The sequence below is a fragment of the Nicotiana tabacum genome, chromosome 13 (assembly GCF_000715075.1).
Source record: "Nicotiana tabacum cultivar K326 chromosome 13, ASM71507v2, whole genome shotgun sequence".
Lineage (NCBI taxonomy): Eukaryota > Viridiplantae > Streptophyta > Magnoliopsida > Solanales > Solanaceae > Nicotiana > Nicotiana tabacum.
In genome coordinates this window covers 97,721,982-97,748,455 of record NC_134092.1, presented here as the reverse complement: position 1 = coordinate 97,748,455, position 26,474 = coordinate 97,721,982, and the positions used below count along the sequence as shown (strand labels likewise).

At 37.9% G+C, this 26,474-nt stretch overlaps 2 long non-coding RNA genes across 2 annotated transcripts; one reads left to right on the top strand and one right to left on the bottom strand.

The window, feature by feature from the left end:
* Positions 1 to 6,929: 6,929 nt before the first annotated feature.
* LOC107759264 (uncharacterized) lies at positions 6,930 to 13,807 on the top strand. The gene is made up of 3 exons (XR_012698113.1): positions 6,930 to 7,633; positions 8,143 to 8,211; positions 13,544 to 13,807. It is a non-coding gene; the product is annotated as an uncharacterized LOC107759264 (long non-coding RNA).
* Positions 6,958 to 8,136, bottom strand: LOC142167872 (uncharacterized). Its single transcript, XR_012698112.1, has 2 exons — positions 7,808 to 8,136; positions 6,958 to 7,717 (listed from the first exon to the last, which is right to left on the bottom strand). It is a non-coding gene; the product is annotated as an uncharacterized LOC142167872 (long non-coding RNA).
* Positions 13,808 to 26,474: the final 12,667 nt, after the last annotated feature.

The window sequence follows — 26,474 nt, the reverse complement described above, 5'->3', positions numbered from 1 at the left end:
ATACGTCTGTTATATCATTTATGACTTGTGTGCAAAGTTTGAGGTCAATCAGACGTGATTTGATAGGTTCCGGTATCGAATGTGAAAGTTAAAATTTTTTAGTTTCATTAACCTTGAATTGGGGTATGATTCGGGGTTTTAGCGTTGTTTGATGTGATTTAGAGGTTCGACTAAGTTCGTATGATGTTTTAAGACTTGTTGGTGTATTTGGTTGAGGTCTCGAGTGGCTCGAGTGAGTTTCGGACGAGGTTCAGAGCATTTTGGAAGTTTTGGCTAAGGCTGGTTCAGGTGTGATTGCACCTGCGGCTGGGTTTGCGCTTGTGCGATGGTCGCAGAAGCGACAGAGGAGTCGCAGGAGCGAGGTGTGAGCTGGTGAGGAAGACCACAAAAGCGGAAGTTAGGGCGCATATGCGCGTCCGCAAAACCGGCGTGTGGCGCAGAAGCGTGAGTTGGTTGGCGCATTTGCACGTGCGCAGAGGCGGAAAATGTCCGCAGGTGTGGAAGGGCCGGTCTCCATGGGTTGTGCAGAGGAAAATTTTTTCCGTAGAAGCGGAGGTCGCAAATGCGACATTTTTACCGCAAATGCGGAATCGCTGAGTAGAATACCTTATATTCGAGGGTTCAATATTTATTTTTATCCATTTTCGGATTTTGGAACTCGGTTTGGGCGACCTTGGAGAGGAATATTTCCACACAACTTGGAGTAAGTGTTCTTGACTTCCTTGTAATTATATTTTATGAATTAATCTTCATTTTTGGTGTATGGTTATTGAATCTTCAAGAGAAATTGAAGGAAATTTTTATAATTTAATAAAACGAATTTTCGAGTTTTGAATACTGATTCGGAGTCGGATTTGAGTGAAATTAGTATGGTTGAACTCGTAATTGGATGGGTTATCAGATTTTGTGAGTTTCGTCGGATTACGAGACGTGGGACCCACTGGTAATTTTGAGTGTAATTTCGGATTTTTGTAGGAAAATTAGTATTTTGATATGGAATTAATTCCTATAATTTGTGTGGACTGAATCAAACTAATTGTGACTAGATTCGAGCCGTTCATAAGTTGATACGCGTAGAATGAAATTTCTTGAGCATTGTTTAGTTTGCTCGACATTGGATTCGTCTTGTTCGAGGTAAGTAACTCTTCTAATCTTGGAGCTGAGGGTATGAACCCTGACTATACGTGTTATATGTTTGGAGTTGAGGTGACACACATGCTAGGTGACGGGCGTGTGGGCGTGCACCGTGTGAACTGTGACTCCGTTATTTTTGTGGTACTGTGTAGTTACCTGAACTTATCTGTAATCATAAAATCTCTACGTACTAGAGTTATTGAGCTATGATTCATGTTAGAAGCCATGTCTAGGCTATATGCTTATTCTGTTGGGACTCATTGAGGTCATTACTGTTGTTGAGTTATTTGTTTACTTTGCAATGTCATACTTAGTTATATTCATTCATTACATATCATATCTCAGTCTCTGTTGTTATTTATCGATACATCATATCATTTTTGGGCTAGTTCATGACATTGTGAGCCCGTGAGAGAGAGACTGGGGAGATTGATGACTGAGTGAGGTTGGGGGATTAATTGTCAGGATATTGATACTATAGCACGTGAGTTGTCCGTGCGGATTCTGATATTGATACTATGACACATGAGTTGTCCGTGCGGATTATGGCGCTTGGGCTGAAGGAGTCCCTCCGGAGTCTGCACACACCCCCAGTGAGCGCGGTTGATTTATATTGAGACATGGATCTTGTTTGAAACATTTATACTTAGGGATGGATCTTCCCCACGGACTGGATTGGCCCTACCCAGTACTGAGTGACTGATGATCAGTTGATGTGTATATTACTGGGTGGATCTTCCCTGGGCCGGATTTGCCATATACTATACCGAGTGATTGAGTATGATGAGTGGAATGTGTGAGATAGTGAGATTGAGTACTCTGAGAGTGTGAGTACATGAGTTCATCTCTGAGATATATTGCATTGACATGCACACATGACATACAAGCATAGAGATGTATTTTTCTCATGTTGTATGGTATCACGTCATTCATGACTTCTCACACACGTTGACTTATGGGCATAGTGATGCATTTGTTTTACACTGGCTATCTGGAAAGAAAATGAAACGTCTTATTTATTGTTGAAAGGATTTTTGGAGAAATTACTGTTTTCAAACTTACTCATATTTTTGGCAACTCCGGTAAACGATTTGAGTTATCACTGATGTACTTGAAAGGCAGAACTATTTTTCAGAATCATGATTTTGTTGAGCATTTTATCTCTAAGTTACTTCTTTTATTACTTGCTTTACGTTGTTATGGACTGTTGTTGGCTATTGATGTTTGACCCGACCTTTGTTCCAGCTCGTCACTACTTTCAACCTAAGGTTAGGTTTGTTACTAATTGAGTACATGAGGTCAGTTATACTCATACTATAATTTTGCACCTTGTGTGGAGATATTGGATGTTGAAGTTGCTGTGATCGACGGGAGCTGGATTTGAAGATGTATCTGTGTTTCGGTCGTAGCTGTCTCTTGTTTGTGGTAGCCTTAGATTTATAAAAATCTATTTATGTACATTTCGAACAGATGATGTATTTATTTCATACCAGCTTTTTAAATTCTAATCTTAGAAGCTCATGATTTGTACTACAAATCCTTGAGAAATGTATAAGATTTAGATATTTTATTTTTGTTTAATTGTCTTGTTAAATTACATTGGAATTGGATAGTTGATAATTGGCTTACCTAGCGGGTTGAGTTAGGTGCTATCACGATTAGTTGGATTTTGGGTCGTGACATAAGATGGCAGTTATGCCATTTATTTTTTGCTGCATTTTGCATTTTGCCTCACTGTGCTGCAATGTTTTCATTAACCTGTTAATAGGAATGTCATTCTCCAATTATTTTTTAGGTAAAAGACTTTTAAGGTGAAAAATGAGCCTTCGTCTAATTGTGGTTGCGTTGTAATATTTTTGCTCGCTCTCGACATCCAATTCTCCATTTAACTTGTGTACTTGAATAATAATCTGATGTAGCATAGTGACAAAATTTGCTTTCTCGGATTTACTATCCAAGAGATGAATTTGTGCACGTTTGTTTGCTTTTAACCTGAAATGTGTCAAATTCTTGGACAATAGAATTGTTGACCGTTACTCTCCAAAAGGTTTTATTCAAGTAGACTGTAAGCACGTTGTAGATCTTTTAAAGCTTTAGATTATTGTAAATCCTCTCTTTAAGAATTCCAAATTCTGGTTTGTGAGTAATCATAGATATCCTAATTCACTTCCCTGAAGAATATGCGTGTTTGACTAGGATATTGATCTGATCGCTAAACATATCAAGCTGAGAAGAAAATAAGAAGCTTCACCATTTCCGTGTTGGGACTGGATAAAACTCAAACATCAATATCCTGTCCAAATTAATTTGCCAGCAGTGTGAGCTGTGTGAAAAATTGCTTTGAATCTTGAGAATAAGAATGTCGAAAGTATTGTATTTTAAAGTGATACCTGCTTCATCGAGATCTTATTTGAGTGGATCTCACTCAATCCTTTTACATGTGGTTTTAGAGAAGAATGTTGTTTAGTTCTGTCTGTGTAAATGAACTGCAATATTTTTTACTGCAAGCTACACATCTTGAGACCAATTTGATAGTAATCATTTTAATCATAAAAAAAGTACTAGCAAAATGGGAATGAAAAAAGAACTTATAAAGATGTAAATGTTTATTCTCCAAAGCGTCACTCTGATAAAGCAGATAGATCAATTTCTAATGAGTCAAAAATGGTGGTGGGGATTGGTTTTGGGCAATCACAAGATATCCATAAATTATTGCAGTTTGCTCCTTCATTAGAAGTGAACATGTAGTGGTCAAATAAGATGATAACCTTCTCATTAACTACCCCTAATTATTTTAGCTTTATTTTATCTTTCAAAACATGATTATGAAATCTAATATGTTACACACAATAATATAAATCTTTCCCTGTTTACACAACTCAAAGGCCGCAGTGACTTTTGTTACCTTTCTTAAGAAAATGCCAAGGCAGTGTGACTTTTAAGCAAAAAAGCAATTTTGACAAGAGTGGATTGCGTGGTGAGCACCCTCCACTTCCAACCAAGAGGCTGTGAGTTCGAGTCACCCCAAGAGCAAGGTGGAAAGTCTTGGAGGGAGGGAGCCGAGGGTCTATCGGAAACAGCCTCTCTACCCCAAGGTAGGGGTAAGGTCTGCGTACACACTACCCTCCTCATACTCCACTAGTGGGATTATACTGGATTGTTGTTGTTGTTGTTGTTGTTGCTTCGAGACAAGAGTGAGTTCCTCTAGTGGTAAGAACCCTCTACTTCCCACCAAGAGGTTGTGAGTTCGAGTCACCCCAAGAGCAAGGTGGGGAGTTCTTGGAGGGAGGGAGCCGAATGTCTATCGGAAACAGCCTCTCTACTCTAGGGTAGGGGTAAGGTCTGCGTACACACTACCCTTCCCAGACCTCACTAATGAGATTATACTGGGTTGTTTTTCTTGCTTCCAGCAAGAAGGGATTAACTAGGTTTTTCATTATCAGAAAGGGTAAGCTACTCAATACATAATCTTTAAGTGCAACTTTCCTCATAACAGGGAATCGATACGTCATGCTGCATAGAAAAATGAGAAATCAATTTATCAAGCTAAAACCAAGTACCTATATTAACCATTTACATTGAAGAACAATCTAGCCTGAAGAGTAACTATAAATTCTGCATAAAATAAATCAGCTTTGGAGTGAATAGAATAAAACATTCAAGGATTGACAGAAGCAATTGAAAGAGCCAAAAGATTATCATCCACTTCTGTGATACTTTTGAATATTTTTCAGAAACGAAAAGGTTATATTGCCAGTTGCTCTCTCCTCCTCCGTACTTTCATCACACTGCTAATATTTTGTTGTAGTTTTTACATGTATGTTAGAATCTTTTTCTTCCTGCCAGCTTTACTCAAAGAAGAAGGCACTGATGAGGAGATGACACAGATGCAGTGGCGGAGCCCGAATTTTCGTTAAAGGGTGTCAAAATATATAAAAGTAAACATACCAGAAAATTAAGGGGAGTCAATACATAGTATATATACATATAATTTATTGTTTTACCTAGCTACATAGTGTATTTTTCCCTTTCGCGTTGTCATTTGACACCCCTTCCTATATAAGGTGGCTCCGCCACTACATAGATGATAACCTATGAAATTCAATCAATGATAAAAATGAATCAAAGAGCTAGAGGAGAAGTTTAAGGTTATTAAAATTCTACCTCTAACCATACTTAGTTTTCTTGTTTTGGTAGTTATATTGTTCTTCTATTTGTTATCTTCTAAGCCATTTTTTATGGTGATAATTTGAATGGTAGGCATTTCCGCTTCTAAGAGATCCGCTCGATTCAAGAAATATAATCTTGAACATATATAGTGGTAACTTCGGCTCTGCATCTTAGTTTCAGACTCGTCAACTGTGAATAATAATTAATGATATGTTGGCTTCATGAGATTTGTGATACGACCAAAACTAGCTTGGGGTTGGAGAGACTTTCTGAACACAAGTTAAAGTTACAGGTTTTTTCGTGATTGAGTTCTAGATAATTAGTAGCGTTAAGTATTGAAATTAAAGGGTTAAATGATATATGAAATACTTGTGGGGCATACATTGTTAGTTCTAAATTTGTTCGCTCCTAATTATTGAGTTAATCTATGTTTTCTCAAAAAGCTTTGCTTTTGGTACATGAGCTCAATTTCTTTTGCTCTTAGTCAGTGTGAGTGACTCAATAAACATTAGAATCTAGGACTGTCCTGTTGTATATGTTGCATGAAATATTGGAAAAGCGTCAATTGTGTTTTATACTTCTATTAGATGTCAAAATTTAACGCAAGAGTGCTTTTAGAAGTGGTGGAAGTTTTTATAAGCTTGTTAGAGTGTTCTTCCCCAAATGTTAAGAGTATGTTTATGAACAATTGGCTGGAAAAAGTGACAACTTTTTATTTCATGTAAAGAACCTTCATTTAAATGCTCAAGATGAGCACCACTAATAGAAAAACAAAAACAATTGAGTGATCAAGTAAGGTTTGTAGCAAACAATAAACCAATATAGACTAGGTGTGCTTGACGAAGGGAGGCTATGAAGCTCAGGCCCTAGGATGAATTCTTCTTGTCTCATTATTGAATTCAAGACCAGCATATTAATTTAGACCGACAGTGGAGGAAACCATCCATGAATCGCCTCTATTTGGTTACAAACTCAAAAGTAGATAGACTATAGTAGGTTCATCACTGTATTAATTAGGCTGCTGCCAAAGGTTCTTATGATTTGCTTGAAGGCAATTATTCTTACTGTTAATCGGTCGCGCTGATAGGTTCTATTATAGTCTGTAATTGCCCTTTTATTTCGTGACTAGGGGGAGGAAGAAGATATCCATTACTGGGGTTGATTATCTTTTTTTGTTGAGATTCTTGCTGCCACTCTGAGTTTGCTTCGTGTTGCTCCGAAAAAAAGAAAATTGAAGATGATATCTTTTACTTTGATCTTCCCTTCCCTTCTCAATTATGCTTTGTCAGTTCATCTTAGCACATAATGTAAGGACTTCTGGATGGTACAAGACATGGACAAACTTGTTTGTGAAGCTTAAATATGCTTTGTTGGTACTGTGGCAGGAGAGACTCAAATTTTTGTTTATACTTGGGCCTAGGTAAATTGCACCATCGATACAAGGGAGGTGTAAATCTTAGATGTGTCAGGAGTATAGAGATATGCAAAAAGGTTTGAAATGTATCTATCGCTGTATTATTTAATGCAATATACATGTTAGGAAAGAAAATTTCATTAGTGAATGGGAGATGAAAACTCCACATTTTCTACTATTCAAGACATATTTATTAAGCATGATTCATGTATAATATTAGTTTATAAGGTAGAAAATTGTCAGCTGGAAAAAAATTATCATTTCAAATATGCAGCTAACTCTAACATATTGGAATTTGGATATACGTGAACCATTTTCTACAAATGATCCAGTACTTCCTCTTTCGACATTCCGTCATATATAAGTCAATTACAACATAGTCAAATGTCATTTCCACAAGCATCTATGTTTATCAACTACATACATAATTGGATATCAAACTATTTTTTTGATTCTCAGAGCTTGGGCTTGTGCATAGCATGATCATCAGAATGAGTACCTGTAACTCATGTATCTCATTTCAACTCCACAAACTAATCAGAGTACACTATGAAAAGTTTATCCACTCCTTCCATAAAATTACTAACTTATCAGGTTTGGGCTCGGGTTCAGCACTGGCCATTCCACACTAGTTTTTTTTATTAATAAGGGACAGTTTTAGGAGCTTGGGGTCGTCAGGGACCTTTTGGGAAGGCTGAAAAAGTTTTAGGGTTATTTTGGGAAAACTGGCCTAACAGACGTGGTATCCCCAGTTCTGACGCATATCCTTCAAAAAAACCGGCGCCGCACTGGTTAGCCTAACACACGGTTCATAATCTCCTTCTAATCTATTGGTTTATCGTAAGTTGTACCGTCTTTGAACACTTTTCTCTCCAGGTCGTCTGCTCTTTTCTTGCACTTCGATGGATTATTGTGGTAATTATCCTTCTTTCTTATCTGCAACTTCTTGTACCATGGCTTCCATATTTCATGGGATACATACTAGGATCTAATATTCTACTGCGGAAACCAATTAAACCAACACTTAATGGAGTAATAAAATCAAACACATCAGAAAATCAATGAGTGAAATATTAATTGGGAACTGACCTCACTGCCTTTTCTATTCTCTGTATCAAAATTGATTGTAAAACCTAGCTCTGTAGCAAGAGGAAACACAAGTTGCTCTCCGTCAACGTGTGTGCTAACATGTAATAGGTGACGCAATTGATTATTGCACCATTCTCTTGGACTTTTGGGTAACTATTTGATATTGTCGCTGAAGCTTGAGTTTTTTTTTTGCGTGAAGAAGAATTGGGTAAAAGTTCTTAGGCAAAACTACTGTGCTATAGGTGTTTGATAAATTTCTTAAAAGAAACTAAGTTTTCATTAAACTTGTAGATTTCTTTTCTGATCTTGAGTTCTGTTTGATCATGGCTATATAGTTTACCGGCTCAAGACAGAAAAGCAATTTATCCTTGCGGTCCCTCCATCTCAAGGAGTACGCTGATTTGGTAAGATAATTTTTTTCCCAACTGACCGACATTCATGTTTGGTAAATTACTTGCTATGTGTGTCTATCTGTGTTTTAACCATTTTGACCAATAATACGGACGGATGTGATTTGCTTAACTAATATATATTTATATATAATAAGAGGGAATAACAGGCACCTCTTGGTCAACATTGCTTGGCATTTAGAGGGTATTCTGGTCATTTCAATTACAATGGAGTAATATGATTGGTCAAAAAAGAACCTTACTGTAGATACTGTATAAACTTTTGAGTGATTTACCTAAACTGCCTTTTGCTTATGTCATTGCTCATCACCCTTAAGATATGCATAGCTTGGAAAATGTTGGCTCATCTGACCATTTATTCTACATACCATGCGTTTATACTTTATAGTAGCATCTGAAATTGCCACTTCCTATCACGTGGACACCTCTTCTATGTTTCAAAGTTCAAACTTTCAACACACCTTATATTTACGAAATTGCCATTTCCTAGAGTATCAAATGGCTTATGTCATGTTAAATATATATTACTACATAACAGCCTTTTTTTCCAGCTATATTCTAACCCAAGGTACATCAATTTTCATTTTCCTTCCAAAACAAATTGTTATTATTCTGTGTGCACATTTTTGTATTACTTGTAGTCATTTTGCAAAACTTTTGTGGATGAAAATGTTGAATTAGTATTTTGATGTCCAAACCTATTACTCTTATCAGATTTTAATTCTAGGAGTAAAAAATTATTTCTTACAATAGATTGTAGAAAATTTATCAAAAATGAAACAAGATAGAAACCTAATACAATGGAAGTGATACATGGCATTTATTGGAGTAAAGAAAATTACTTTTGTAAAACTAAATTATAGAAAATTTATCAAAAAAAAAAAAACATACAAACCTAATACTCTAGACGTAATATAAGACTATTCCAAATGAAGTGAATATTTTTATTCAATAATTTATAATAGAAGAAATATGAATTATGCACACAATAGCGATATGAAAAAAAAATCTAAAATGATTGATTAGCAGGCAAAATCCATTAGTTTAGTATTATCAAGCGGCGTGATTAACTTGGTGCAAATTTAGTGTAACATTGGTGGAGATATCAGTTTCTTTACGATGATATTAAAGATAAATTTCCTAATCAAATAGAAGAAGAAAATTTATTATGCTAATAAATTTTATAAAAATTAAGCAAAAACCTAAAAAAATTACAGAAGAATTAAGAGAGAGAAAGGGATTTAATTGGGATCCAAGGGTATTGATATATCTACAAAAATAAAAAACATAAACAATAAAAATATTAAACTATATGCCTTAACTTGGGAAAAAGATGTTTTCATTTCAAAAGGTTGAAACACAAAAACAAATAATCACCTTGCTTGTAAAAATGATAAGAAAATGTTTATACTATCCATGTATATAAATTAAAAAATATTTTTTACTCTTGCTAATTATCTCAATTTAAACGTAGTGTTATTGGGCCATGCGCAACATGGGCTACCCTTACTATATATCTTATACAAGGGAAAATCAGCTAGCACGAGATCAACATTCTAGCTTGGCAACCGGATGCCAGTCCGGAGATATTACAAAGTTTAGTAGTTAAAGTGTCATCCATTGTGCAGTAAGTATGGGACTTTCTTGATCAGATAACAGCTGCATTCGGTTCATCGTATTCCTGAGAATACTTTTCGGCGCTGGACTATATGGGGATTCAGCTGATTTCGCAAACCAACACGTCAGAGACGTTCCAATGAATTAGACTAATGTCTATACGTTACTGCCACATATTGCTAACATGCACTGCTTGAAAACTGTCAAATTTCGACCACCAATATTAAAGGAAAAATAATCGATTTCCGACCGCTTTTAATTAGTCGGAAGAATAATGATCGCTAAAGCGTTGCGACCGAAAGATTTCGATCGGTTAATTCAATCGTTGGTTAACCGCTTTAACTGACAAAAATAATTATACCGACCGAAATTGGTCGGAATTATTTAAATTTTTATTTATTTATTTTTCAAAATATCGACCAACTTAGGTCGGAATTAGAAATATGTAATAATTTTAATTTTAACATACCGACCGAAGTCGGTCGGAAACATAAAATAATAAATAAATAAAAATATTTATTTTCGACTGGCGTCGGTTGGAAATTTCAATTTCTGCATATTTCAAATTGAAATTTCCGACCGACGTCGGTCGGTAAATATGGATTTTCTCGGTTTTTTGTATGAGAATTCCGACCGAAATTGGTCGATTTTCTAGGTAAAAACCAGGCAGAATATGCCTGTTTTTAAGCTACACCACCTGCCAATTACAACCAATATCCATCATATAATGGCAGCATTACATTGCTGTCATTCAACCACATTTAACTAATAACAACAATTAACCAACAACAGCCACAACAACAACAACGCCAACCACAACAAGAATTATACAAATGTTCAATGACAAAATAATATCAACAATACAATCAACATTCAAAACTATTCCCAATTAAATATTCACAAGTTCAAAACTGTGTTTAGCAATACACACCATTCAATGAGTGTTTTGTATTGCATCATGTCCATCTTCACTATGATGACCCAAAATGTCATCTTTAAATTTAATAAGTAATTCTGTATTCTAAGACCTCGAAAAGCACCATGTATCATTCCTCGACTTGCGTGCGTAAACCGTACAATTTTCCGGAAAGTTTTTATGTGAAAAATAGATTAAATTGTGAAATAGAGCTTTAAAACTCAACTGAGTTGACTTTGGTCAATATTTTGAGCAAACGGACCCGGATTAGTATTTTGACAATTTCGGTAGGTCCGTACCGTAATTTGGGACTTGGGCGTATGCCTGGAATCGAATTCCGAGGTCCCTAGCCTGAGATATGGAATTTTGATGACAAATTAAAAGTTTAAAAACTTAATAATTTTTAAGAAATTACTGATATTGGATTTATTAACCTCGGGTTCGTATTTTGGTTCCGGAGCCCGGTATAGGTCCACTATAATATTTATGACTTGTCTGCCAAATTTGGTGAGAATCGGAGTTGATTTGACGTGATTCGGACGTCCGGTTGTAAAAATATAAGTTTTAAAGTTTTCTTAAAAACTTCCTTTGATTTGGTGTCCGATTCGTAGTTCTTGGTGTTATTTTGGTGATTTGATCGCGCGAGCAAGTTCGTATAATGTTTTAGGACTTGGGTGCATGTTTGGAGCCTCGAGGGCTCGGGTTGGTTTCGGTTGGTTAACGGAATGATTTTGAACTTAGAAAATCTGGTTTTTCTATAACTTGAGACTTTTGGTATTTCCTTAATCGCGTTCGCGAATGTACTCTCGCGAACACGAAGAGCAAACTGGGATGGCTGAATTTTCCTTCTTCGCGAACGCGAAGATTGGGTCGCGAACGCGAAGCTATGGGGACTTCACCCTTCGCGAACGCGACCAACTCAACGCGAAGCTTTAGAGGCCTGGGGGAGGGGTATGTTGTCCTTCTACGCGAACGCGAAGGCCAGGGGGAAAAAAGCCTTCGCGAACGCGAAAGCCACGGGCTTCTATTCATCGCGAACGCGACAGGACCTTCGCGAACGCGAAGAAGGCCTGACGTATGTGACTTAAAACAGAACCAGAATGGGATTTTTTCCATTTTTCACAAACCCTCAATTAGAACTCGGTTTAGGGGCGATATCAAAGGAGTTTTTCACGATTTCGAACTGGGTAAGTGTTCTTTATCATATAGTGATTGTATTTCATAAATCTAAGTCTATATTCATCGTTTATTTCGGATTTAGATGAAAGAAATTGAAAGTTTTGTAAAACTTTTCAAAAACGAAATATTTAGATTTGAAGGTCCATTTGACATCGGAATTGGATAATTTTTGTATGGGTGGACTCGTCTCGGAATGGGTGTTCGGATTTCATAAGTTTTTCCAAGATTTGAGACGTGGGTCCCACTGCCGAATATTTTAATGAATTTCAGATTTTTATCCGAAAAATTTGTAAATTCATATGGAATTAATTCCTATGATTCGTATTGAGTATATCGAATTGTTTGTGAATAGATTTGAAGCTTTTGGAGACAAATTTAAAAGGAAAAGCTGTGGTCGAGTAATTGATTGAAATTTGCAAAGCGAGGTAAGTGTCGTGGTTAACCTTGACATGAGGGAATAAAACCCTTAAATTATTTGTTATGAGTATTGCATGTGAATGACGTATAGGCGAGGTGACGAGTGTCTATACGTCGGCAAATTAATTGTTTGCCTGCTTACTCGAAAAATCATAAATTGTTTTAAATGATGAATTAATTATTATAATAATTGTTTCTCTCCTATTCTTTGTCAAATATTAATTCTTGAATTCCTGCATTAATTGTTACATGCTATTTGAATTATGTGCCTTAATTGTTATTTGTCATTTGTCATTTAGCATATTAAATATTAAACTGCATATTTTCTCTCTGATTTTCATAATAATTTGCTATTTTTCTTTGTTTGTTTTATAATTAAATCATAATTATTGTATGCTTGTTGTCTTATAATTTTATATTAATTGTTGCATTTATTAGGGAAATTTCTTCTATAAGAATTGGTAAATAGATATATTGGAGGATCGGGTTGCACGCCGTAACAGAATTAATTATAATGAATATATTGGAGGATCGGGTTGCACGCCGCAACAGACTTATTAAAAAGTTCATATTGGAGGATCGGGTTGCACGCCACAATAGACGTATTAAATGTCCATATTGGAGGATCGGGTTGCACGCCGCAACAGACTTATTAAAAGTCCATATTGGAGGATCGAATTGCACGCCACAACAAACTTATTTAAAAGCCGACATACATATATATATATTGGAGGATCTATATATATATATATATATATATATATATATATATATATATATATATATATATATATATATATATATATATATATATATATATATATATAGGGTTGCACGCCGCAACAGACTTGATTAAAATGAATATATTGGAGGACCGGGTTGCACGCCGCAACAGAACCGAATGTGAATATATTATGAGAGCGGGTTGCACGCTGCAACAGAATTGAATGTGAAGCGGGTTGCATGCTGAAACAGAATTGATGGAAATGATAATTGGTTATGACTGCTGAGTTGGCTTCAATTATTATAAATGAGTTACCTGATTTATTTCTATTATTGTTGTTGTTACTAATATTACGTACAGGTAATGTAAGTGACCCGCCTTAGCCTTGTCACTACTTCGTCGAGGTTAGGCTCAGCACTTACCAGTACATGGGGTCGGTTGTACTGATACTACACTCTGAACTTCTTGTGCAGATTTTGGAGTTGGTCCCAGCGGCGTACCATAGACTTGCTCGAATTTTAGCTACTCATAGGAGACTTGAGGTATAACTGCACGGCGTTCGCAGTTCTGAAGTCCCCGTCTACTTTGCTTTAGCTATTTTTTTTTTCAGACAGCTTTATTTTATTCAGACCTTTATTTGTATTTATTCTAGAAGCTCGTGCACTTGTGACACCAATTCTGGGATAGTATTTAGACACCGTTATTTTTATGGATTAATCAATATATTTCAGACCTTACTTCCGCGTTAATATCATTCTAACGTTGGCTTGCCTAGCAAGTGAAATGTTAGGCGCCATCATGGTCCGAAGGTGAGAATTTCGTGTCGTGACAGTTGGTATCAGAGCCCTAGGTTACATAGGTCTCACGAGTCACGAACAAGTTTAGTAGAGTCTGAAGGATCGGTACGGAGACGTATGTACTTATCTCTAAGAGGCTATGAAGTTTAGGAACAATATCACTTCTTTCTTATTCTGTCGTGCGGTTTTATTCTGTCATCGATGATTGAACCATTCTACTCTTATTCTCTCACAGATGGTGAGAACACGTAATACGTTTACCGATGGACAGGGACCAGAACCCCCGGTGGCAACTATGGCCAGGGGTAGAGGTCGAGGCCAAGGTCATGCTAGAGGCCGAGGTAGAGCTCAGTCCGGAGCTCGAACAGCTGCACCTGTTGTAGAACCTCAGGTGGACCTTTAGGAGGAGGTTCCAGTTCAGAATGTACCAGCTGGACCAGTTCAGGTCCCGGAAGGATTCATAGCTACTCCAGTGCTTCAGGACGCTCTAGTCCGTTTGGTGAGTCTTATGGAGGGCGTGGCCCAGAATGGTACATTTCCAATGGCACCAGTCGTTTCACAGGCTGGGGGAGGAGCACAAACTCCCACTACTCCCGCTCCGGAGCAGATGGCTCCCCAGAATCAGGTTCCAGCAGCCCCGCCAGTTGGGGTAGTTCAACCAGTTGTTGCGGCACAGACCGATGATAGGCCCGTCATCTCTTTTGAGGCCTTATTGAGACTGGATAAGTTTACTAAGCTCTTTCCAGTTCACTTCAGTGGTACACCTTCTGAGGACCCACATGATTATCTTGAACGCTGCCACGAAGTGCTGCGGAACATGGGTATAGTTAAGACCAATGTGGTTGATTTTGCTGTATTTCAGATGACAGGTTCCGCCAAGAGGTGGTGGAGAGATTATACATTGACCCGACCAGTCGGATCGCCCGCACTTACATGGGAGCAGTTCTCTCAGCTATTTCTGGAAAAGTTCCTCCCTATCACACTGAGAGAGGAATTCTGCAAGCAATTTGAGCGTCTACAGCAGGGCAGTATGACTGTTACTCAGTATGAGTCCCGTTTTGTGGATTTGGCCAGTCATGCTATCCTTTTACTACCTACGGAGGGAGATAGAGTGATGTGGTTTATTGAGGGACTCACTCACCCTATCAGACTTCAAATGGCCTAGGAGACCGGAAGTGAGATTTCTTTTCAGGCGGCTGCTAATGTCGCAAGGAGGATCGCGATGGTTCTTACACAGGAGAGAGGGAAGAGGTTCGATAAGAGGCCTCGTCAGTTCGGTGGATTCAGTGGTGCCTCGTCTGGAGGTAGAGGTAATTTTGGTAGGGGTCATCCTCCCAGACCATTTCATTCAACACTTCATGTATCTCCTGGTGCTTCAGGGAGTCACAGTCCTATTATGCCTTACTCTGGGCAGCCAGGATTCAGTGCACATTCAGCTCCTATCAGTGCATCACCACTCCAGAGTTACTATAGCGGTTATCCGGCCCATTTGGGTCAGCTTCAGCTTCAGCAGCCACGGCATCAGGATGGGTGTTATGAGTGTGGGAACATTGGTCACATCAAGAGGTATTGCCCTAGATTGGCGAGTAACAGATCTCGACAAGATTCTCGTGCCATCATACCGGCACCGGTTGCTTCACCGCCTGCTCAGCCAGGTAGAGGTAGGGGTCAGGCAGCTAGAGGTGGAGGTCAGGCCATTAAAGGTGGAGGTCAGACTGTTAGAGATGGAGGCCAGTCAGTTAGAGGCTATCCCAGGGACGCAGTTCAGAGTGGTGGGGCCCAGCCCCGATTTTATGCTTTTCCAGTTAGGCCTGAGGCCGAGTCATCTGATGCTGTGATCACAGGTATTATTCCAGTTTGCCATAGAGATGCTTCAGTTCTATTTGATCCAGGATCTACATATTCCTATGTGTCATCCTATTTTGCTTCATATTGGTTGTGCCTTGTGATTCTCTGAGTGCTTCTGTGTGTGTATCTACACCGGTGGGAGATTCTGTTGTAGTAGATCATGTCTATCGTTTGTGGGTGGTCACTATTGGTAATCTTGAGACTAGTGTGGATCTTCTACTTCTTGTTATGGTATATTTTGATGTTATCTTGGGTATGGATTGACTGTCCCCTTATCATGCTATATTGGATTGTCATGCCAAGACAGTGACCTTAGCTATGCCGGGGTTACCTCGGTTAGAGTAGAAATGAACTCCTGGCCATTCTGCCAGCAGGGTTATTTCTTATTTAAAAGTTCGGCGTATGGTAGAGAAAAGGTGTCTAGCCTATTTGGCTTATATTCGCGATCCCAGTGCGGATGTCCCTTCTATGGACTCAGTACCAGCTGTTTGTGAATTTCCAGAAGTATTTCCTGCAGATTTGCCGGGGATACCACCCGACAGAGATATTGATTTCTGTATTGATTTGGCTCCGGGCACTCAGCCCATTTCTTTTCCACCATACCGTATGGCCCCGCTGGAGTTAAAAGAATTGAAAGAGCAGTTACAAGACTTGCTTGATCAGGGATTCATTAGACCCAGTGTCTCGCCCTGGGGTGCACCAGTATTATTTGTAAAGAAGAAAGATGGCTCTATGCGGATGTGTATAGATTATCGGCAGTTGAACAAGGCCGCTATCAAAAACAAATATCCACTGCCAAGAATTGATGACTTATTTGATCAGCTTCAGGGTGCCAAAGTATTTTCAAAGATCGATTTGAGGTCTGGTTTCCATCAGTTGAAGATTAGGGCATCTGATGTCCCTAAAACAACTTTTCGGACTCGGTATGGGCATTACCAATTCCTAGTGATGTCATTTGGGTTGACAAATGCCCCAGCAACATTTATGGATTTGATGAATCGGGTGTTCAAGCCTTATTTGGATGCTTTTGTGGTTGTATTCATTGATGATATCTTGATTTACTCCAGCAGTCGAAAGGAGCATAAGCAGCATCTTTGAAGTGTGCTTCACACCTTGAAGAATAATCAGTTATATGCCAAGTTTTCAAAATGTGAGTTTTGGTTAGACTCAGTTACCTTTTTGGGGTATGTTGTATCGGAAGAAGGCATAAAGGTGGATCCTAAGAAGATTGAGGCTGTTTAGAATTGGCCTAGACCTACTTCAGTTACAGAGATCCGAAGTTTCCTGGGTTTAACATGTTATTATCGTCGGTTCGTGGAAGGGTTTTCATCTATAGCAAGCCCATTGACCAGATTGTCCCAGAAAGGTGTCCCATTCAGATGGTCAGATTAGTGTGAGTTGAGATTTCAGAAGCTCAAGACCGCTTTGACTACGGCGCCAGTGTTGGTATTACCCACAGGTTCAGGATCGTATACGGTATATTGTGACGCATCTCATATTGGGCTTGGTGCAGTATTAATGCAAGATGGCAAGGTAATTGCATATGCGTCGCGGCAGTTGAAAGTTCACGAGAAGAATTATCCTGTTCATGACTTAGAATTGGCAGCCATTGTTCATGCGCTGAAGATTTGAAGGCATTACCTCTACGGTGTCTCGTGTGAGGTATTTACCGATCATCATAGCCTTCAGTATCTGTTCAAACAAAAGGATCTTAATTTGAGGCAGAGAAGATGGTTGGAGTTGTTGAAAGACTATGATAGCACCATTTTGTATCACCCCGGAAAGGCCAATGTGGTGGCCGATGCTTTAAGTAGAAAGGTTGTGAGTAAGTGCATTCTTGCGTATATTCCGGTTGGTGAGAGGCCATTAGCTGCAGATATTCAGACTTTGGCTAATTAGTTCGTGAGGTTAGATGTTTCAGAACCCAGTCGGGTTCTAGCTTGCACAGTCGCTCGGTCTTCTTTATATGAGCGCATCAGAGAGAGGTAGTATAATGATCCTCATTTACTTGTCCTTAAGGACACGGTGCGGCACGGTGATGCCAAACAGGTTGCTGTGGGGGAAGATGAGGTTCTGCGAATGCAGGGTCGTATTTGCGTGCGTAATGTGGATGGGCTTCGTGAATTAATTCTTGAAGAAGCACACAGTTCCAGGTATTCTATTCATCCAGGTACTGCCAAAATGTATCAAAATTTGCGGCAACATTATTGGTGGAGGAGAATGAAAAAGGATATAGTTGCATATGTATCTCGATGTCTGAATTGTCAGCAAGTTAAGTACGAGCATCAGAGACCTGGTGGTTTACTTCAGAAGTTAGAAATTCCTGAGTGGAAGTGGGAGCGTATCACTATGGATTTTGTTGTTGGGCTCCCACGGACTCAGAGAAAATTTGATGCAGTTTGGGTCATTGTGGACAGGTTGACCAAGTCAGCACATTTCATTCCAGTGGCAGTTACCTATTCTTCAAAGAGGTTAGCTGAAATTTACATTCGTGAGATTGTCCGTCTTCACGGTGTGCCCGTGTTTATTATTTCAAATCGAGGTACGCAGTTTACCTCACATTTCTGGAGGGCTGTACAGCGTGAGTTAGGCACGGGGGTGGAGTTGAGTACAACATTTCATCCACAGACAGACGGACAGTCAGAGCTCACTATTCAGGTACTGGAAGATATGCTCCGCGCTTGTGTTATAGACTTTGGAGGTTCTTGGGATCATTTCTTGCCACTTGCGGAGTTTGCTTATAATAATAGCTACCAGTCGAGCATTCAGATGGCTCCATATGAGGCATTATACGGAAGGCGATGCCGCTCGCCAGTTGGCTGATTTGAACCGGGAGAGGCTCGGTTGTTGGGTACCGATTTGGTACAGGATGCCTTGGATAAGGTCAAGATTATTCAGGATAGACTTTGCACAGCTCAGTCTAGGCAAACGAGTTATGCCGACCGTAAAGTTCGTGATATTGCATTCATGGTTGGAGAAAGAATATTGCTCCTGGTGTCACCTATGAAAGGTGTAATGAGGTTCGGAAAGAAGGGCAAGTTGAGCCCTAGGTATATCGGACCCTTTAAAATTCTTGAAAGGGTGGATGAAGTAGCCTACATGTTTGCATTACCACCTAGTTTATCAGTGGTTCATTCGGTGTTTCATGTGTCTATGCTCCGGAAATATCATGGTGATCCGTTCCATATGTTAGATTTCAGCTCAGTACAATTGGACAAAGATTTGACTTACGAGAAGGAGCTGGTGGCTATTCTAGCCCGGCAGGTCCGACAGTTGAGGTCTAGAGTTATCCTTCAGTTCAGGTGTAATGGAGAGGTCAGCCAGTAGAGGCATCTACCTGGGAGTCCGAGTCGGACATGCGGAGTAAATATCCACACCTTTTCTCCAGCTTAGGTACTTTTTCTAACTACGTTCAAGGACGAACGTTTGTTTTAGAGGTGGAGAATATGATGACCCAAAATATTATCTTTAAATTTAATAAGTAATTATGTGTTCTAAGACCTCGAAAAGCACCATGTATCATTCCTCGACTTGCGTGCACAGTTCGTACAATGTTCCGAAAAGTTTTTATGTGAAAAATAGATTAAAATGTGAAATAGAGCTTTGAAACTCAATTGAGTTGACTTTGGTCAACATTTTGAGCAAACGGACCCTGATCAGTGTTTTGACAATTCCGGTAGGTTCGTATCGTGATTTGGGACTTGGGCGTATGCCCGGAATCAAATTCCGAGGTCCCTAGCACGAGATATGGAATTTTGATGAAAAATTAAAAGCTGGAAACTTAATAATTTTTAAGAAATTACTGATGTTGAATTTATTGACCTCGGGTCCTTATTTTGGTTCCGGAGCCCGGTATAGGTCCACTATAATATTTATGACTTGTCTGCCGAATCTGGTGAGAATCGAAGTTGATTTGACGTGATTCGGACGTCGGTTGTAAAAATATAAGTTTTAAAGTTTTTGTAAAAACTTCCTTTGATTTGGTATCCGATTCGTTGTTCTAGGTGTTATTTGGCGATTTGATCACGCGAGCAAGTTCGTCTAAGATTTTTGGACTTGTGTGCATGTTTGGTTTGGAGCCCAGAGGGCTCGGGTGAGTTTCGGGTAGGCAACGGGATGATTTTGAGCTTAGAAAATTTGGTTTTTCTGCATCTTCAGGCTTCTGGTATTTTCTTCATCGCGTTACTCTCGCGAACGCGAAAAGCAAACTGGGTTGGCTGAATTTTCCTTCTTCGCGAACGCGAAGATTGGATCGCGAACGCGAAGCTATGGTGACTTCACCCTTCGCGAACAACTCAACGCGAACGCGAAGCTTTAGAGGCCTGGGGGAGGGGTCTGTTGTCCTTCTACGCAAACACGAGCACTGGCACGCGAATGCGAAGGCCAGGGGGAAAAAAGCCTTCACGAACGCGAAAACCACCTGCTGCTATTCATCGCGAACGCGACAGGCCCTTCGCGAATACGAAGAAGGTCTGACGCCTGTGACTTAAAACAGAACCAGAATGAGATTTTTCCCATTTTTCACAAACCTTCAATTAGAACTCGGTTTAGGGGCGATGTCAAAGGCGATTTTCACGATTTCGAACTGGATAAGTGTTCTTTATCATATAGTGATTGTATTTCATAAATCTAAGTCTATACTCATCGTTTATTTCGGATTTAGATGAAAGAAATGGGATTTTTTGTAAAACTTTTCAAAAACGAAAAATTTAGATTTGAAGGTCCATTTGACATCGGAATTGGATAATTTTTGTATGGGTGGACTCGTCTCAGAATGGGTGTTCGTATTTCGTATGTTTTTTCGAGATTTAAGACATGGGTCCCACTGCCGAATATTTTAATGAATTTTGAATGTTTATCCGAAAAATTTATAAATTCATATGGAATTAATTCCTATGATTCGTATTGAGTATATCGAATTGTTTGTGAATAGATTTGAAGCTTTTGGAGACAAATTTAAAAGGGAAAGTTGTGGTCGAGTAATTGATTGGAATTTGCAAAGCGAGGTAAGTGTCGTGGTTAACCTTGACTTGAGGGAATAAAACCCTTAAATCAATTGTTATTTGAATTGCATGTGAACGACGTATAGGCGAGGTGACGAGTGTCTATACATCGTCATATTAATTTTTTGCCTGCTTACTTGAAAAATCATAAATTATTTTAAATCATGAATTAATTATTATAATAATTGCTTCTCTCCTATTCTTTGTCAAATATTAATTCTTGAATTCCTGCATTAATTGTTACATGCTATTTGAATTATGTGCCTTAATTGTTATTTGACATTTAGCATATTAAATATTAAACTGCATATTTTCTCTCTGATTTCCATAATAATTTGCTATTTACCTTTGTTTATTTCATAATTAAATCATAATTATTGTACGCTTGTTGTCTTATAATTTTATATTAATTGTTGCATTTATTGGGGAAATTGCTTCTATAAGAATTGGTTATAATGAATATATTGGAGGATCGGGTTGCACGGCGTAACAAAATTAATTTTAATGAATATATTGGAGGATCGGGTTGCACCCCGCAACAGACTTATTAAAAAGTCCATATTGGAGGACCGGGTTGCACGCCGCAACAGACTTATTTACATACATACATACATATATATATATATATATATATATATATATATATATATATATATATATATATATATATATATTGGGGGATCGGGTTGCACGCCGCAACAGACTTGATTAAAATGAATATATTGGAGGATCGGGTTGCACGCCGCAACAGAACCGAATGTGAATATATTGTGAGAGGGGGTTGCACGCTGCAACAGAATTGTATATGAATATATTGTGAGAGCGGGTTGCACGCTGCAACAGAATTGATGGAAATGATAATTGGTTATGACTGCTGAGTTGGCTTCAATTATTATAAACGAGTTGCCTTATTTATTTCTATTATTTTTGTTGTTACTAATATTGCGTACAGGTAATGTAAGTGACCCGCCTTAGCCTTGTCACTACTTCGGCGAGGTTAGGCTCAGCGCTTACCAGTACATGGGGTCGGTTGTACTGATACTATACTTTGCACTTCTTGTGCAGATTTTGGTGTTGGTCCCAGCGGCGTACCATAGACTTGCTCGGATTTCAGCTACACAGAGGAGACTTGAGGTATAACTGCACGGCGTTCGCAGTTCTGAAGTCCCCGTCTATTTTACTTTAGTTGTGTGTTTGTTTTCAGACAGCTTTATTTTATTCAGACCTTTATTTGTATTTATTCTAGAAGCTCGTGCACTTGTGATACCAATTCTGAGATGGTATTTAGACACTGTTATTTTTATGGATTAATCACTATATTTCAGACCTTACTTTCGCGTTTATTTATTTGTTATTAATAAATTTAAATTTTGTTTAAAAATTGGTTAATATCATTCTAACATTGGCCTGCCTAGCAAGTGAAATGTTAGGCACCATCACGGTCCGAAGGTGAAAATTTCGGGTCATGACATTCACTACTTGAAGCTTCATCGTCGGCATGGTTCGAAAGATCACGACAAAAAGGATTAGCATCTAGGGAAGGTTCACGAGACCGGGGAATGGGGAAAGCACCACTTGCAAGAAGATTGACCAGCTGACCTTGAAGGAGATTAAATTGTTGATCCCTCTTTTCTGGCTGAACTTGAAGGGTATCAAATTGTTCATCTCTCTTTTGTTCTCTAGCCTTTGTCTCTTCAAACTCTGCTGTCAGCTTGCGATCTTCTTCTCCATAGACGAGAGAGTCGACCTATCAATTGTCTTGCCTAGGGAGAAAGTCGCTACACCTTGCAATCCATTCCTACAACGCCGAAATGATCTCTCTGAAAGGCCGTATACTATCCCCTTTTCGGGATCACTGACAACATCCAACCATATCTTCTGCGGTTCTTTGTCGTAAACGGGTGGTCGCTCGCCTTGCTCATTCGGTGGCAAGTTCTGAGTGTACTCCTCCACATTAATCTTGTAGCAACCTTTTATTTAGAAGATAGAAAATTATTAGCTATATAATATTATAAATATTAGTTTCAAGTTATAGTAGTTATGAAACTTACATATGTAGTCTTCACCCGATCCTCGACCCATCTACTTGGTTCTGTCGGTACCTTCTTCCTCCGAATGTGAGTCTCCATAAAGTACTCATCATGAGTCATTTTCCTCCCATATGTATGTATATAAATATATATTCAATTTAGGTAATCGCACACGCACCCCACACACACACACACACACACACACACACACACACACACACACACACATATATATATATATATATATATATGTGTGTGTGTGTGTGTGTGTGTGTGTGTGTGTGTGTGTGTGTGTGTGTGTGTGTGTTTGACCATTTTGACCAATACCGACTGATTTCGGTTGGTAACTTATTTAAAAACAAAATGTGATTTGCCTAAATAATATATATAATAAGAGGGAATAACAAGCTCCTCTTGGTCAACATGCTTGCTTGGCATTTAGAGGGTATTCTGGTCATTTCAAATACAATAAAGTAATATGATTGGTCAAAAAAGAACTTTTGAGTATACTGTATAAACTTTTGAGTGATTTACCTAAACTGCCTTTTGCTTATGTCATTGCTCATCACCCTTAAGATATGTATCGCTTTGGAAATGTGGGCCCATCTAACCATTTATTCTACATGCCATGCGTTTATACTTTATAGTAGCATCTGAAATTGCCACTTCCTATCACGTGGACCCCTCGTTCATAGCGATAATTTATAGGCCAAATACATACATAGCCCCCTAAACTTGTCCCATTTTTTCATTTAGACACTTAAACTTGAGCTTGTGACCTATTGGACATTCAATCTCTATTTAGATTGTGCCAATTAGACACGACAAGTTGGAACAATTGAGAAAACAAGATGCGTGTAGCTCACTCTCAGGTGATGTGGTAACAAGCCAATGAAAATTGAACATTTGGCTCTTTTTAACTTTTGAGCATTAAAATAGAAAAATAATATACTCCACACATACACCTTCTTCTTCCACAGAAAATTATCTCCATTAATTTATGGCTTTCTTCTGTTAGTTTACAGTAGCTTTTTTTTTTTCTCTTTGTTGGTCTTCTTCCCCACACGAGCTCTTTTCTTTTTTAAGACCCTCCTCTATTAGACCGGATCGGAGGTCATCTTCGCCGATCTCATTCCTCTGTTATGGCCAAGTTCTATAGATTTCTGGACAAAATCTCATTTTTTACTCGATGAACAACATTGAATCTGTTATGGAATATCTAACAGCTAATTAAGAAAAAAGCTTCTGGATCTATTATAATGAAAATAAGAGTTATATTTTGGAATAAACCAACGATCTCACCTCCTAGCCCCAAAGAGAATAACAAAACATTATTCAATAATTATAAAAGTAAAATGAAAATTAAAATAGTGCGATGAGCTGAAAATTCTTCTTCTAGAAGCTGGGTATGCATTTTTCTTTTTCTTCTTCCTGAAGCTGGGTATGCATTTGTCTTTCTTTATTGTTGGGTGTTCGTAAAGTTCTCTATAAAACTTTGTGATGGTTTCTATGGAGTATTTGTTTTGGTGAATGAAAGGAGCTTAAGCAAGTTTAATGTGTGTTTGGCTGAAGAAGAAGACCATTTTAGCTTTATCTTTTTAATGTACACGCGCTCAAAATAGGTGAGATTCACCTTTTGTGCCATGTCAACTTCTTGTGTCTAATTGGCACAATCTAAATAGAGATTGAGTGCTTAATAGGTCATGGGGTGAGTTTAAGTGTCTAGGTGGAAAAAAGGGACAAGTTTAGAGGTCTGTCTATGTATTCAGCCTTCAAAGTTCAAACTTTCAACAAACCTTACATTTACGAAATTGCCATTTCCTAGAGTATCAAATGGCTTATGTCATGTTAAATATATATTACATATCAGCCTTTTTTCTAGCTATATTCTAAGCCAAAAGTACATCAATTTTCATTTTCCTTCCAAAAACATTTGTTATTATTCTGTGTGCACATTTTTTTATTACTTGTAGTCATTTTGCAAAACTTTTGTGGATGAAAATGTTGAATTAGTATTTTGATGTCCAAATCCTATTACTCCTATCAGAGTTTAATTTTAGTTTTGGTTGGAGTAAAAAATTATTTCTTGCAATAGATTGTAGAAAATTTATCAAAAATGAAACAAGATAAAAACCTAATACAATGGAAGTGATACATGGTATTTATTGGAGTAAAGAAAATTACTTTTGTAAAACTAAATTATAGAAAATTTATCAAAAATAAAGCAACATACAAACCTAATACTCTAGACGTAATATAAGACTATTCCAAATGAAGTGAACATTTTTATTCAATAATTTATAATATAAGAAATATGACTTATGCACACAATAGCGATATGAAGAAAAAAAATCTAAAATGATTGATTAGCAGGCAAAATCCATTAGTTTAGTATTATCAAGTGGCGTGATTAACTTGGTGCAAATTTAGTGTAACATTGCCGAAGGTATTAGTTTCTTTACAATGATATTAAAGATAAATTTCCTAATCAAATAGAAGAAGAAAATTTATTATGCTAATAACTTTTATAAAAATTAAGCAAAAACCTAAAAAAATTACAGAAGAATTAAGAGAGAAAAAGGGATTTAATTGGGATCCAAGGGTATTGATATATCTACAAAAATAAAAAACATAAACAATAAAAATATTAAACTATATGCCTTAACTTGGGAAAAAGATGTTTTCATTTCAAAAGGTTGAAACACAAAAACAAATAATCACCTTGCTTGTAAAAATGATAAGTAAATCTTTATACTATCAATATATATAAATTAAAAAATATTTTTTACTCTTGCTAATTATCTCAATTTAAACGTAGTGTTATTGGGCCATGCGCAACATGGGCTACCCTTACTATATATCTTATATAAGGGAAAATCAGCTAGCACGAGATCAACATTCTAGCTTGGCAACCGGATGCCAGTCCGGAGATATTACAAAGTTTAGTAGTGAAAGTGTCATACATTGTGCAGTACGTATGTTTCACGACCCGAAATTCTCACCTTCAGGACCGTGATGACACCTAACATTTTATTGCTAGGCAAGCCAACATTAAAATGATCTTAATCATTTTTAAGCAAATTAAATTAAATAGAAGTCAATTACTGAAATAAAGTGCGGAAGACCATAACTAACGAATCATCAAAATACATCCCCGAATGTGGTGTCACAAGCTACTAGAATAATACAAATAAAGGTGTGAATAAAATTCAAGCTGTTTGAAAGATAATACACAGCTAAGATGAGATAGAAGGGGACTTCAGAACTGCGAACGCTGTGCAGTTATACCTCAAGTCTCCTCGGAGTAGCTGAATTCGAGCACGTCTATGGTACGGCGCTGGGACCAATTTCAAAATCTGCACAAGAAGTGCAGAGTGTAGTATGAGTACAACCGACCCCATGTACTCCGTAAGTGTGGAGCCTAACCTCGACAAAGTAGTGACGAGGCTATGACAAGACACATACGTAAATAACCTGTACAAGTATATACAAATACGAAGTAACAATACCACAATAAATAATAATTTATAAATTTGGGAGGGAACATGCGAAGGGGAATGATATAGAAATTTCAGTAGGAGGAGTGTCACGTAACAACCAATTAATTCATCAACAATAAAATGAGAAACTGATAATATGAAAATGGCACGGCACCACCCTTCGTTCTTTTACTCTCATTCCTCCCATAAACTGATAAATAAATAATAATTGGCACGGCATCATCCT